General features: G+C 38.0%; 1 protein-coding gene and 1 non-coding gene across 3 annotated transcripts in view; one reads left to right on the top strand and one right to left on the bottom strand.

Moving 5' to 3' along the window:
* The window catches only part of ATP11C (ATPase phospholipid transporting 11C), a 182,055-nt gene that overhangs the window by 35,288 nt on the left and 132,235 nt on the right, over positions 1-14,532 (top strand). The gene's annotated exons all lie outside the window — the stretch shown is intronic.
* Positions 634-759, bottom strand: LOC138379362 (U6atac minor spliceosomal RNA). Its single transcript, XR_011232126.1, has one exon. It is a non-coding gene; the product is annotated as a U6atac minor spliceosomal RNA (small nuclear RNA).

A 14,532-nucleotide genomic window follows, 5' to 3' on the forward strand; every position in this document is an offset into this window, starting at 1 on the left:
GCTTTTGAAAATTTTATTTCCCAGTTGTTCACTGCTGTATATAAAAATACAATAGATTTTTGTGTATTGATCTTATATTCTCCAACTTTGCTAAAGGCACTAATTAATCTAGTAGTTTTTTATAGTTATTTTTGAATTTTCTTGATAGATAATTATGTTTTCTGTGAATAAAGATGGTTTATTTCTCCTCTCCAATTTGTATGCATCTTCACTTCTTTTTGTGCCTTACTGCATTAGTTAGGACTTCTACCTAGTAAGATGATGTTGAATAGGTGTGGTAAGAGTGGATTCCTTGCTTTGTTCCTGATCTTAGGGGGAAATCATTTAGTCTGTTACCATTCATTAAGTATGAGTTAGCTATAGGTTTTTCATAGATGCCCTTTTTCAGGCCAAGGAAGTTTCTTTCTATTTCTAGTTAACTGAGTTTTTTTTTTTTTTTTTTTTAAATCATGAATGGCTGCTGAATGAATGTCACACTTTTTCTGCATCTGTAGAAATAATCATAAAGTTTCTTCCTTAGGCTGCTGATATTGTGAATGGCGTTGTGTTTGATTTATGAATGCTGATCCAATCTTGCATTCCTAGGCTAAATCCCATGTAGCCATTATATATTATTCTGTTATATTTTATGGCTAAAAATCATGAAGGGATGACATAAAGTAGGTGGCAATTCCTTAACTGTATGTATGTTGTATAGATCATAGAGCTTCTTCATCCTAGTTAAGGGAAGTGCTAGCTCTCTTGCCTGCCACATAATACAGGCAGTAAGTTTTTGCTTCATCTTCATTTGGTCTTTAGGCTATCAAAAGAGAGCAGGGGAAAGGTGACAAAAATAGTGAGTGCGTACTAGGCAGTAGGTATGTTTATCTCATTTAATGTTGCTTAATAGGAAAATGAGGTCTATGAAATAATTTTTATCACCCAAGTCTTGCAGGTGGTAAATGGCAGGGTCAGAATTTAAGTGCAGGTGTTTGAGGGGTAAAACCAATTATCAGGCCGCTACATAGCATTAACCTCTCCGGAAGTGAGTTGGTGCACACGTTCAAGTACTGTGAGTGAAGGAGAGAAGGGAGGAAGGGCAGGAAGGAAGGAGGAACAGGGATTGGGAGGGTAGGGGAGAGATAGACAGAGATTAGGAAAGAGAGAAATGCTCTCCCACCTTTCATTGCCATCTAAAAATCTGGGGTTTTAGATATCTTGGTTTGGATCTTAGCTCTGCCATTAACGTGATTTGTGGCACATTTGTCTCAGCTTCATTTAAAAAAAATCAAAATGTAAAATATTAACATTGACTTTTTATGAGGAATACAGATAGTATATGTATTACTACAATGTCTTAACGCATAGAATGTGCTCAATAGAGTGGTGTCCATTACTATCATCATTATTGATTTCCTACCATTAAATGTGTTTTGTAACTGAAAGTAATTAATTTGGTTTTGGAAGATACCAGGTGAGGCTTAGAGTGATTTCTCTAGTTGTTTGTTTAGTTCTTTTGCCAAAATAGCCTAGGGAAAGTTCTTTTTTATAAAAATTGGATTTAGTTTCTTCCACTTTTTACCCCTCTTCTTACCCAGTCAAAACAACACCAATGTATTTACTAAATCAATTTGCAAAATTGAAAGATTTTTTAAAAGTACTGCTGAATGCTTTGCCCTTTCCTACTGGTCTGGAAGTGGTTATCTCAGCTGGGAGGACTGGAGATGCCATTTTTATTTTACACGGGCAACAAACCATTGGTAGTTAACTTTAGCCCACTACATAGTATTACATAGCCCATGTACATCTGACAGTTTATGACTCATGAGAAGACTCTCTTTAAGGTACACAAGCCAATCCAGGCTGTCTCGATATAATGATTGCTTTTTCCAGCAAGGTCATTTTGATTATTACGGGTAGGGCTCAAGACCTTCTGTGTGTTTTATCAGTCAAGTCAGGGAGGTAGGAATGAGAGAGAAGGCTGAGCCTGAGAAAAGGCATCAGGCTATTATCAAATGACTCTTCAGTGTCCAAGACCTTAGGAGGGCTGTTGGCACCAGCTCCACCAATCGATAGCCTTCTGGGAATTGATTCCCATGACTATTTGATTTCATAACAGTACCCTTTCAACCAAAAGTACTGCTTGACACATCAAAATAAAAGCAAAACAATTGTATTTTGAGAATTTTGGGGATATCACACCGTCCCTTAATATTGTTGAAAATCAGAATCAGTAATCAGTAGTCTTTATTTTGAATATATTCCTTCTAGCCCTGAAGTCCTTAAGTATATATGTTAGGCTTAGAGTTCAAATGCAAACTCTGTGGTTAAAAATGACCTTATTTAGCAAGGTGATGTCACAATTAATGCAATAAATAACTTATGTTTATCATATTTGTTCAGAAATCCAGGACATGTTTGTGTTGGGATGATAATTTAGATTTTAATCTCTTAGATTTGTTCATTTTCCCAAGTTATATATTCGATTTGTAAAATTTATGTTTTCAAATCACATTGGCCACATCTTACTTAATTTTCACCTTACTTTGTACATCAGTTTAGGGTAGGTCTTATTTCCACTTTATAATGAGAAAAATAGACCCTAGGGCTATGTTTTCCCAAAGATCACCATTGGACTTTGTGTCAATATCCGGAACCTGATTCTGATTTTTGTCCAGTACTTTGGATAAGACCTTTGAGCCTTGAGCCTGATCTAGCTTTCTAAACTTCATTGATGTGGTAAACATTCAAAAACTGTCTAATGGCTACTTTTGTCCCCACAATTAGGATCAACAAATGTGATTTGATGCCTATCTTCAAAGGAGTTTATGAAATAACTAGTTGGAGAAAGACAAACTTTTGGGAGTAACTTCTTCCACCCTTCGTTTATTATATATTCCTTTCTAGATTTGCTGGACAGAATGTTTCAGTGTCCAAGCAGGACTGCCCAAACGCTGGTCAATTTTGGGTGGCTTTTGGGTAACTTTAACTAAAACGATAGGCACTGAGGTGAGGCCCAACCTTGTAGATTTAGTGGAGCCTCTTGAGGAGCTACGTTGTGGTAAACATTATTCAAAGCATTATAGGAGGACAGAGATTAAAATGAAACAAACAAAAGATATGATTCCATTCCTTAGGACCAGACAAGCTAGCAGACAAGATGGAAGCATACATAAAGGTGCTTCTAATTTCTGTTTCATCCATTCCATCCTTTCTTCATTCTGCCAGCAAAACAATTTTTTTTTTTAAACATATGCCTTTTGCCTGCTTAAAATTTTCTGGTGGCTCCCTATTTCTCATAGGACCAAGTTGGAGTTTGTTATTAGGACCTACAAGGCCTTCTGTGATTTGGCCCAGCTTCTTCTTTCTCCATATCCATACCTCCACAGCATGCTCCAGGCATATACCATGCCTTGGGGTGCTCAGAGCCTGTCATGATTTTTCATACCTCTAGATATCTATTTCTGCTGAGCTCTCTGTCTAGAATGCTGCATTAGTCTGGATCCTCTGAAAAACAGACACTCAGGATTAAACCTGAGAGGGTTTATTAGGCGCGAATGCCTGTGGAAGAGACAATGGTGAGGGGGCTGGGGAGGGTGGGAGTGCCATCAGTTCTTGATGCAAGTCTGACCCCTAGTGAAGGGGAGAGGGAGAGTTGGTTAGGGAGAAGCTTTTTAGACTGCTGTGCAGTCTGAGAAAGGTTCAGAATAGCTACTGGAGGAGTCCAAAGTCAGCTGTCAGTGGAGTCCTGTAACTTTTAGCGACAGTCTGCCTCTATATCCCTGCTGTACTCAGTCACTGGCTGGGAGCACCCCTTTGGAAGTGTGACTTCACAACCACTGGCATGAATTTCCGAGGCAGATGGGGTCCTTGATCAATTCTGCTCCTTGTAGTTGTAGTGATGTTCCTTGTAGGTAAAGGCCCTTGAGTTGACTCCTTGGCCTTCTCTTGGCTGCCATAAATGCCTTTTCCCTTCTGTTTAATTTCTCCTACTCATCCTTTAAGGGCCAGCTATAAATGTTTCTTCTTCCAGAATACTTTTCATTGAAGGAAAATCTCAGAATGTCCATGATGATCTCACCACCTATAATGACTATATCCTAATCTTTGGCAAATTCTTTTTTTTTTTTTTTTTTGAGACAGTCTTGCTCTGTTGCCCAGGCTAGAGTGAGTGCCGTGGCGTCAGCCTAGCTCACATCAACCTCAAACTCCTGGGCTTAAGCGATCCTTCTGCCTCAGCCTCCCGAGTAGCTGGGACTACAGGCATGTGCCACCATGCTCAGCTGATTTTTTTCTATATATATTTTTAGTTGGCCAGATAATTTGTTTCTATTTTTTAGTAGAGACGGGGTCTTGCTCTTGCTCAGGCTGGTCTCGAACTCCTGACCTTGAGCGATCTACCCGCCTCGGCCTCCCAGAGTGCTAGGATTACAGGCGTGAGCCACTGCGCCCAGCCTTTGGCAAATTCTTAATACATTTATTTGATTTATACCCCTCCCACCTATTATAGGACCAAACATCTAGTAGGTGCTCAGGAAATATTTGTTGAATGAATGTATTGGTAGGACTTGGACAGGCAGACCTAGGGAGAAGATAGTTGAGGCAGAGTGAACTGCTTAAGCAAAGCCATAGAGGGAGAAGAATGAGTTGCTCTGTAGTTAATAAATGTCTTTTTTCCCCAAATAAGTATATCTTGCCCAAAAACTGTCATTTCAGAGAAAGTGTATTATGATGCAAAACAGTGGGGGGAAGGAGTGTCTTCTTGGCAGTTGAAATGATTCATATTTAAGAACTTTGTTGAGAACAATGTTTTGAGTATTTCCTGAGAGACTTCTTTCCTGAGAGGAAACAGAGTTGATGGAAATGGAATTTTACTGCTGCCAGGAAAAGTGCGATAAAGATCAAATCTCATACAACAACTACTACCAGAATAGAAATTTCCATAGAGCAAAGAGATTTCAAAGTCCCAGCTAATGGCTCATGTGTATTTAGTATTCAGTGCAGCTGAATTGTAATTCTGTAATGGAATTTGACCAATTTTGACAATTTAGTTTGTAATGTATGAATTAGTGCAGGCCCATTCATCTTGACGTTTGCTTACTCTGCCAGATTTTGGTCATATTTTTGATAGAAAGAGGGAGCTGGCTGGGATCCCAAATCTCAGCATCATTACCAGCCGCCTACCACTGCCACATGTTGCCAGAGGATATAAACATGCTGAGGAGATGGCCTGAAAAAAATCACTCTGCCAGCAAGTAGAGATTTAGCCCTTGGTCCCTATGAAACATTCTACTTTGGTGGCCTACGTTGGAACAAGTATGAGGCAAGTGCTCCTTTTAGCCCAGGCTCTAGTCTTGCCCTATGCAATCTCCCTCATGTCTTGTTTCGCCAGAATTACCACTTGAAGGCATGCAAGTTTCCTCATTTGTAATGTGGGGACAAATAATGGCACCTATCTCATGGGCTTGCTATGAGGATTCAATCAGATAATGCATGCTAAGGGTTTAAACTGTGCCTGTCATTAAGTGCTCAATAAATGGTAGCTAGATTTTATTATTATGCAATAGAAGCAGGGGTCTGAGGGCAAAATCTTAATATTTCTAGTTGAGCATTATCAAAGTCAGTTGTTCATGCATTTGTTGAGTGTCTGTTCGGTGATAATGCTGCATGGGACTCTAATGACCTGGGCTGCTATGGCCCATACTGTAATCTAACACACACAATTGCTGATATCCATGTCTTCTCTTAAGTGAGGACAGTTCATTTTGACTTTTAGGAAAACAAAATTGCTTGCTTCTCCACTGTGTTCTAACCAGTATTCTGGTATGGAATACTTTTTCTTCTCTTTCTCATGACCCATCTTTCCCACCTTCAAATTTCTATTATAATTCTCCTTTAGGTTACATATAACTAACTTAAGAAAGTTTCAGATGAGAAAATAAGATGGGCATATGAAGCTCCCCACTTCCAATGATTTTTGCTGATCAAATTGGGAAACTGACACAATAGCTCTTGCCATCCATATTTTCTTCCCTTTTAGTGGAATAGTTCACTTGGGATATTTATCCCCTTTACTTCTGTCTTTTATTACTAACATATCTCTTTTAACCATCTTCCTCCTCTTTTTTCGAAGTCTTGCCCTATTACATCAAAAACTACCCCTCCTCACTTTTCTATCCCATTTGAACGCCAAAATCATGGATTGAGTTGTGACTGATAAGAAATAGAATATTACTTATTGATAGATGTGTACCAAGGCAAAAGAAAGCCATACATTAAAATAAGAAAGGGGAAAGTAGTATTTGAATTTCCAAAGGCATCTCAAATCTGAAATCATCCTCTGTATCTTTTTCTCTAAGCCTTCTCCTACTGGAGCCCTCTGAAAGTTTATGCCATAAACTCTGAAGATGTTTCTGAAATGTTTTTTCCCCCCTTCTCACTCCTCCTGTCCTTGTCCTGGACCAGGTTCTCATCATCTTCCATCTTGAGGCAATAACTTCTTTCTTCATCTTTTAGTTACCTCTCTGGCCCCGACTGCCTATACAGTGTCACAAGATGGTGGATTCTTTTTTTCTTTTTTAGCTTTTATATTGTAAAATGAAACAAGGATTCAAAAAAAAAAAAAAAAAAAAAAAACCAAACCAACGTGTACCTTAATACAGTATTACGAGGCAAACATACTTGAAATCACCATCCAGATCAAGAAATAGAACTTTGTCAGCCACCCCAGAAGTCCTTTTAGGTGCCCTATTCCAATCAAAAACCTTTCCTCCTTCCTGAAATAACATTGTCCTGGCTTTTAAAGTAGTTATTTCCTTGGATTTCTTTATTTAGAGGGTGCTTTTTAAAGATATCAGCCTTGCCATATCTGGTTACCTTTATGCCAAAGCCTAGGGGTATAAAAATTCCCCCCTAACAAGTTTTATTTAATTGACAAATGAAGATTGTATATAGTGAAAGTGTACAACATAATAATTTGATATACATAAACATTGTGTAGTGATTATCACAATCAAATTAATTAACGAATCCATCACAACCCATGCTGTACATTAGAGCCCCAGAACTTGTTCATCTTATATTTGAAAATTTGTACTCTTTAATCAACATTTCTCTATTCTGCCTCCCTAGCCCCTGGCAACCTCTATTATCTTTGTTTCTAGGAGTTCAAGTTTTTTAGATTCCAAGTATAAGTGAGATCATATAGTATTTGCCTTTCTGTGTCTGATTTATTTTACTTAGCATAATGTCCTCCACATCAATCCATAGCAAGATTTCCCTGTTTTTTTTTTTTTAAGGCTGAATAATATTCCATTATGTGTATGTACACACACACCATTTTCTTTATCCATTCATCTATTAGTGGATACTTAGGGTGTTACTGTATCTTGGCTATTGTGAATTATTGTGTAGTGAACATGGTGGTGCAGGTATCCCTTTGAAATTCTGATTTCAGTTCCTTTCTCCCCTGTCCTCACAGGTTTTCTCAGGCCTATCTTTACATTCCCCTTTCTATTAACTCCGCCCCCCCCCACCCCCCACATACCCTCCTCTTTGGCCAGACTGCTTTATTCACAGGATGCCCTATACCTCACATGCCTCTAGGTGTTTGCCAGATAGCTCTAGGCAATGGCTCCTGTTTTTGGCTCCTCTTTTTGGAGTTGCTGCTCTTCCTATTCACCAGTGAAATCGTAGCCCCAACTCAAATGTCTTTTCTTCTCTGATATGCTGGCCTAGATGTCCCTTTCCTGACATACCTGGGGCAGAATGAATTCCTCCCTTCTCTGTGCTCTGTTTCTATTATAGCATTTTACGCATGCTTGTATTATTAGCATTTTCCGTAATTTCTGGTACCTGATAGATTGTTTGAAGGTACTCAATAAATGTTTATTGAATGAATGAATCTGTAAAATCCATTTTTAAAGCTCTTTCATGGTGTCAATTTTTTTTCAGAATTTACAGAAAAATCTTCTATTTGATCATATGATCAAGCTTTTTCTTCAGTATTCCTATTTCATGCAAAGTAAAAACATGTTAATTTTATTTTCTTTCAATAACTAATATTACCAGTATTTGGTTTTATTATCTTTTCTTTGTAAATATTTTCTATTTTGACTCCATTATTGGTAAAAATAGGCCTTTGTGGGCCTTTCTGGCTACCTATGCACCTTTTTTTTTTTTTTCCATCTTATTATGGGGGATACAGAATTTCAGGTTACATACGTTGCCCATGTACCGCCTGTCCCCCCAAGTCAAAGCTCCAGGCGTGTCCGTTCCCCAGACATATGCACCATTTTTATTCTTTCAATAATAACAACTAATAATTATTAAGTACCACCTATATGCCAGCCACTGTGCTAAGCCCTGTGTATTATTTACTGACTTGTCACTATAATCCTTTATTATTTTCATTTTACAAGTCAAAAAGTGAAACTTAGAGAAGTTAAACAATTTAAAGTTATAAAGCTAAAAGGGGTAGATTTAGGATACAAATCTAGACATCTGACTGTAAATATAAAACCCATGCTTTTTTCCTACCACTGTTACCTCTTATTAAGAAAGATAATAGGGCCGGACGCCATGGCTCATGCCTGTAATCCTAGCACTCTGGGAGGCCGAGGAGGGAGGATTGCTTGAGCTCAGGAGTTCGAGACCAGCCTGAGCAAGAGTGAGACCCCGTCTCTACTATAAATAGAAAGAAATTAGCGAAACAACTAAAAATAGAAAAAATTAGCCGGGCATGGTGGCGCGTGCCTGTAGTCCCAGCTACCCAGGAGGCTGAGGCAGGAGGATCGCTTGAGCACAGGAGTCTGAGGTTGCTGTGAGCTAGGCTGATGCCACGGCACTCTAGCCCGAGCAACAGAGTGAGAGTCTGTCTCAAAAAAAAAAAAAAAAAAAGAAAAAGAAAGATTATAGTTCTCAGTAGCAAACACTAGAGTTTTGCAAGGCTTCTATGGAGCATGATCCATTTGTAGAAGTATGCTACCCATTGCCTCACTGGACTCTAGTTAGTTCTTTAATGCCTTCATTCCTCCTTCCCTAAATTGCTTCTGTGCAAGGCCCTGTCCAGATCTACTGATATTAGGTGTGTATATCTTGTGTTGAATGGGTGGCAGCTTGGTTAATGACTCTTAATGAGTCACAAAGAAGGAGGTTGCTCCTGTATTGGCATGTCTCTTCTCAGCCACACATGTATTATTTAGCTGATGGCTGCTGCCTTAAGGGTTGTTATCACCACAAATGATGTGCTTTGTGTCCGGTAAGGTGATAAGTTATATCTTTTAAAATGATATTGGTCATTAACATTAATTACTATTTCTTTCCTTTGAGGTGCTAAGAGGAAATCCATGTGTGTACATTTAAAGAAGCAATTAAGTGAAAGAATACCAATACAGGGATGGTCCAATAGTTGGTACCACACACAGGCCATGGGACTTACAGAAACTCAGAGCAAGGACCCTGGAGGAATTGACCTAGCCTCACCCATTTGGGGAATCATTGATGGTCACTGGTAGGCAGGCAGACACATGAAGTCCAGTCTCACATGTGTGTATATGGCAGTGCCAGTGTTTGTCCTGTTTCTCTTATTAGTGTGTCAGCCTCTCCATGGTAGAACTGTAGTCTTTCTTTGGTTGAACCCTGTGCCCCCTAGTACTGTCCAGTCCTGCATATGGCATAGATATGGCATTGCTTACCTGCTAGTGTTTCTTGTCTATTTTAAAGAATTCTCTTACTACATTTTGATTTTTAAAGTCAGCTTTCTACTTAAGCAAATTTCAAGGTTTATCTAGAATTTTTGGTTGTGTAAAATTTTATCCCATGTAACTATTTCTTAAAACGAACAACACCAGCAGCAGCTAACATTTTTTGTTCCCCTAGCAAATGCTGGGTGCTGTTTAAAGTACTTTATGCACGGTTACCTCCTGGAGTCCTCTCAAAAATCCTTTGAGGTAGGTACTATTATTATCCTTGCTTTCTAGCTCAGGATGCAAATAGTTATTACTTACAACTTAGCATATCTCTTGTTATAAAGAAATTTGTTAGCTGGATGTGGTGACATGTGCCTGTAGTCCCAGGTATTTGGGAGGCTGAGGCAAAAGGATCCCTTGATTCCAAAAGTTCAAGGCTGCAGTGCACTATGACTGTGCCTGTGAATAGCCACTGCACTCCAGTCTGGGCAGCATAGGGAGACCCTGTCTCAAAAAAAAATTGTTGTGTTAGGATTTGAACCAAACTGCCTCAGGTACTGCTTTGTTTGGAAAGGGCACTTGAAAACATCAGTGTGGCCAAGAAGGTGCCTCTGCAGATAATGATTGTCTCTAAGATCAGTTATATGTAACCATTTTGGGGAAAAAAACACACCATTTTTGTTGCTGTTCTTCTTGTTAGTGAAGTGGCTGTGGCATTTTCTTTTAGTTGGCACTTTATCAGTAACTTTTCTAGTAAGTTTATTTGTGGGTGGCAGGAATGAGGAAGGTTCAAGGCTGTAGTTGTTGCTGTTACTTCTTTTCCCAGACTACCCTACTTCCTGTTATAGTCTAAGCACTGTGGAAGGATTTAGTGACTGATGGTTAGCAGTTTGGTTCTCTTGTTAGTTCCTGATACTGCAGATGAAGTAATGTGTTTTCTTGTCAGGTAAAATATATAAGGCTGCCGCTCAACTTGACAGGAAGAATGAGCTAGAAACACTTCTCAAAGAAAAACATTTCAGAGACAACTTGGGATTTTTCCTTTTTCATTTCCCGAACTTGTCCTCCCATGCCCTGAGAAAATCTACACTTACCCAAGGGCCAGGATGCTGTCCAGGTCAATACGCTAGGATTGTTGTTATTGTTCTCCAAAGAAAACCCACATAGGTATCCTGATTATCCTAAGGAAGGTTCTACAAAGGTGCTTTGCTTTTCTTGCCTAAAGAGCATGAGAAAAGCAATAACTACTAAGACTTTAGTGGCCAGATGAGAAATCAAGTAGATCTTAGAAATAGGTATTATAATACCTAAGTTTGTGTAATTTTATTCTGAGAATATGACATTTGATTTCATCTTCTCTTTCCGCAATGGAATCAAATGACTGGATAATGAAAAGTGGTGTGATGGGAGAGGATTGAGTCTTAAATTTGTCTGGTATGCTCTTCCATCAAGGATTGAGTCTGGGGGGAGGAGATGGGAAGAGGAGGGAAGAAAATTTAAATTAGATAAGACATTTAGCTGGTCATGCAAATAGATGTCAAGATCCATGCACCATCTGCTAGTAAAGTTAATCAAAATGAGAGAAATCCAGGAAGCCTCACGGTAAAACAGATCTTTTTCATTTTCCTTTTCCCCTCTTCTCCTCCTCTCAAATTCTCCTCATTGTGTCTGCAGCCAGGTGTGGCTGGTAGTCCCACACTTCACCCCCAGAGATTTAGATTCACTAGCTTTGGCTTTGGGTCACAGAGCTCTATATTTTGAACAAGTTTCCTGGGGATTGTCCTGCAGCCCTTCCCAGAAGCAACCTTTGAGAAAGCCTGAATTCAAACTAGGGCCCACATACCCCATAACTGGTCAGCCATAGAGTAGAACACCTGGAATCAGCCACACACATCCACCTGTCCTCTACACCTTTGCCAAAATGGGAACAAATGCACCTTTCTTTAGTTTGGGAAAATCAACTTTTCATACCCATATGGTTGCTAATAATAGCTAAGGTTTATTGAGTGCTTTTAATATTCTAGTTCCTATAATGTACACTGTATAGGTATTATCTCACTGAATCATTAGAGAAACCTGGTTATTTTTGGTATTTTACAGATGAGGAAACTGAGACTCGGAGAGGTTAAATGACTTGCGCAAACACTTAGCTACTTAGGAGGAGAACAGGAAGTTTATTCTGATAATCTAATCTGTACTATTTTGTTCTTGATGGACCTCAGGGGGCATGGAATTAGAATCATCATAATGCTTGGTTCAAGACTTGATGGTTGCACTCTAATTGCTACATTGCAGTGTCTTTGGAGCCAATCAAGTTTTTAAAAAATGTTTTAGGAACAAGTTAATATGCTTTTTAAAAATTATTTGTAATTGTAGTAAAATACACATAACAAAATTTATCATCTTCACTATTTTTAACTGTACAGTTCTGTGGCATTAATTACATTCACACTGTTGTGCAGCCATCACCACCCTCCATCTCTATTACTCTTTTCATCTTGCAAAATAAACTCTATACTTATTAAGCAATTACTCCCCATTTCCCTCTCTCCCCAGCCCCTGGCACCCACTATTCTACTTTCTGTCTCTGTGATGGAGCCAATCAATTTTTATGTTAAGAGTATACCATTAATCTCCACAGCCAACAGCTTTCTATTGAATTTTGAGATTTAAAAAATTACACATCAAATCAGGGTTTACAAACATATACTCAATGTTGAAGCAAGAAGCTATAGACATTTTAAATAGAATTTATAGTATGCCTTTAAAAATATACAATTGTATCTCTTAAAGCACTTGAGGTCTGGTCCACTGTGTAAAACAACTAGATTTATATTTGACAACTTAAACATAAGAAAGCTGCATTGAAAGGAAAAACAAGCCTTATTGCTGGGTGGTTCTTTTACTCTTGGGAGAGCAGTTTCTTTGGAAAATAAATACATTTCTGGTCACATGAATTAATGCAAATTGCTGCATCAGGCTAAAAATTCATTATACTCAGTAATTTTAAATAAGGAAATCATATATTTTGGGATGCTTTGGACACAGCAAAGCATTATATGCTAAAAGTGCTGATTATGAAAGCTGAAGCCCCACTTTTCCCTCCTGTCAGTTTTTTTTAAGTGAATCATCCACAGGCTACTAATATTAATACTTAGAAAACTCGCTTGTGTGGTCATACAGGTATAATAGTTTTATTTCAAGCTTTTAAAGATACAGCCTACCCCCCCCCCACCCCTTGTCTTTCTGGGAAAATCTTAAACCTAGAAGTTTCTTTTGCTAACTTTGTTCTACAGCAGATAATTAGATTAAAGGTAAGCTTGATGTAGGCAATTTCAGATGCTGTTGTTATTATTCTGAAAGTTACTGTGGTCAAAATCAGTTTTTACCTATTGAAAGGTAGCAGTTCTGTGTTTGAATTCCGTAGGTTATCTTTAAAATATTTGAGTTGTGTCAGCCAAACAGGGACTGAAGTATACTTTATAACAACTTAAAATTTGAATCTGTTTTTATCTGATCATAAAATCAATAGAAGTGATTTTTTTTCTTTCAGGGTCAGTCTGTCTCCCTCTGACTCTCTTTCATTTTCATTTTATGTAACTAGTATAGATATGATTAAAAAAAACTTTTACAGCTAGTCATCAGGATAGTTTTGAAATTGAAAAGTATTGTATGGGGTTAGAAATTTTAAAACTACAGAAGGTATAGAAAAGTTTATCTCCCTGCATTATTTATAGTCCTATTCCCCAGAGGTAACTACTATTCAATTTCTTGTCTAGGCTTTCAGATGGTTTTTATGTCTAAGCGTGCACACACATACACACTCATACATATGTCTTTTTTTATACATGATAGGAATTATACAATGCATAATACTCTTTAATTTTTAACTTAATGTATATTACAGATGATTTCATATTGGCACTTACAGAGCTCCTCATATATTTTAACCGTTACACAGTGGTCCATTGTTTGGATATTCCTTAGTTACTTAAGCAGTCCTCTCCTGATGGACATTTGGATTATTTAGTTTAGGGTTTTTTTAAACTATTATAAATAATGCTGTTACCAAACATCCTTCAACATTTTTGTTTATTCTTGTTTGTAGAATCACATGCTAATTTTTTAAAAGAAAATTTGGAGTAATGATATTATTGCAAGTTTATACATTTTACTGTTTGATAATTAATAATTTTGAAATAAAGCCAGATTAGAAAGAACTTCTGGAACAATAAAAATGAAAACCATTATTACATACTTGAACACAGTTATCTAAAAATGTGTGTAAATATTATTTTGAATACTATAGCTATCATTTAATGATCACCAATGTTCTTACTTAATTCTCACAACACTATGGGATATGCACTGTCTTTAAAAAAATATAAAGCAGCTCTTTTTTTTTTTTGAGACAGAGTCTGGCTCTGTTGCCCGGGCTAGAGTGCCATGGCATCAGCCTAGCTCACAGCAACCTCAAACTCCTGGGCTTAAGCGATCCTCCTGCCTCAGCCTCCCGAGTAACTGGGACTACAGGCATGTGCCACCACGCCCGGCTAATTTTTCTATGTATATATATATTTTTAACTGTCCAGATAATTACTTTCTATTTTTAGTAGAGACGGGGTCTCACTCTTGCTCAGGCTGGTCTTGAACTCCTGACCTCAAGTGATCCTCCCACCTCAGCCTCCCAGAGTGCTGGGTTTACAGGCGTGAGTCATCGCGCCTGGCCTTAAAACAGCTTTATTGAAGTATAATTGATACACAAAGATTTGCACATATTTAATGTATACAATTTGATGAGTTTGTGCATATGCATACACCTGTGAAACCATCACCTACAACTAAGATAATAGACATATCCATC

The sequence above is a fragment of the Eulemur rufifrons genome, chromosome 30 (genome assembly GCF_041146395.1).
Source record: "Eulemur rufifrons isolate Redbay chromosome 30, OSU_ERuf_1, whole genome shotgun sequence".
Taxonomy (NCBI): domain Eukaryota; kingdom Metazoa; phylum Chordata; class Mammalia; order Primates; family Lemuridae; genus Eulemur; species Eulemur rufifrons.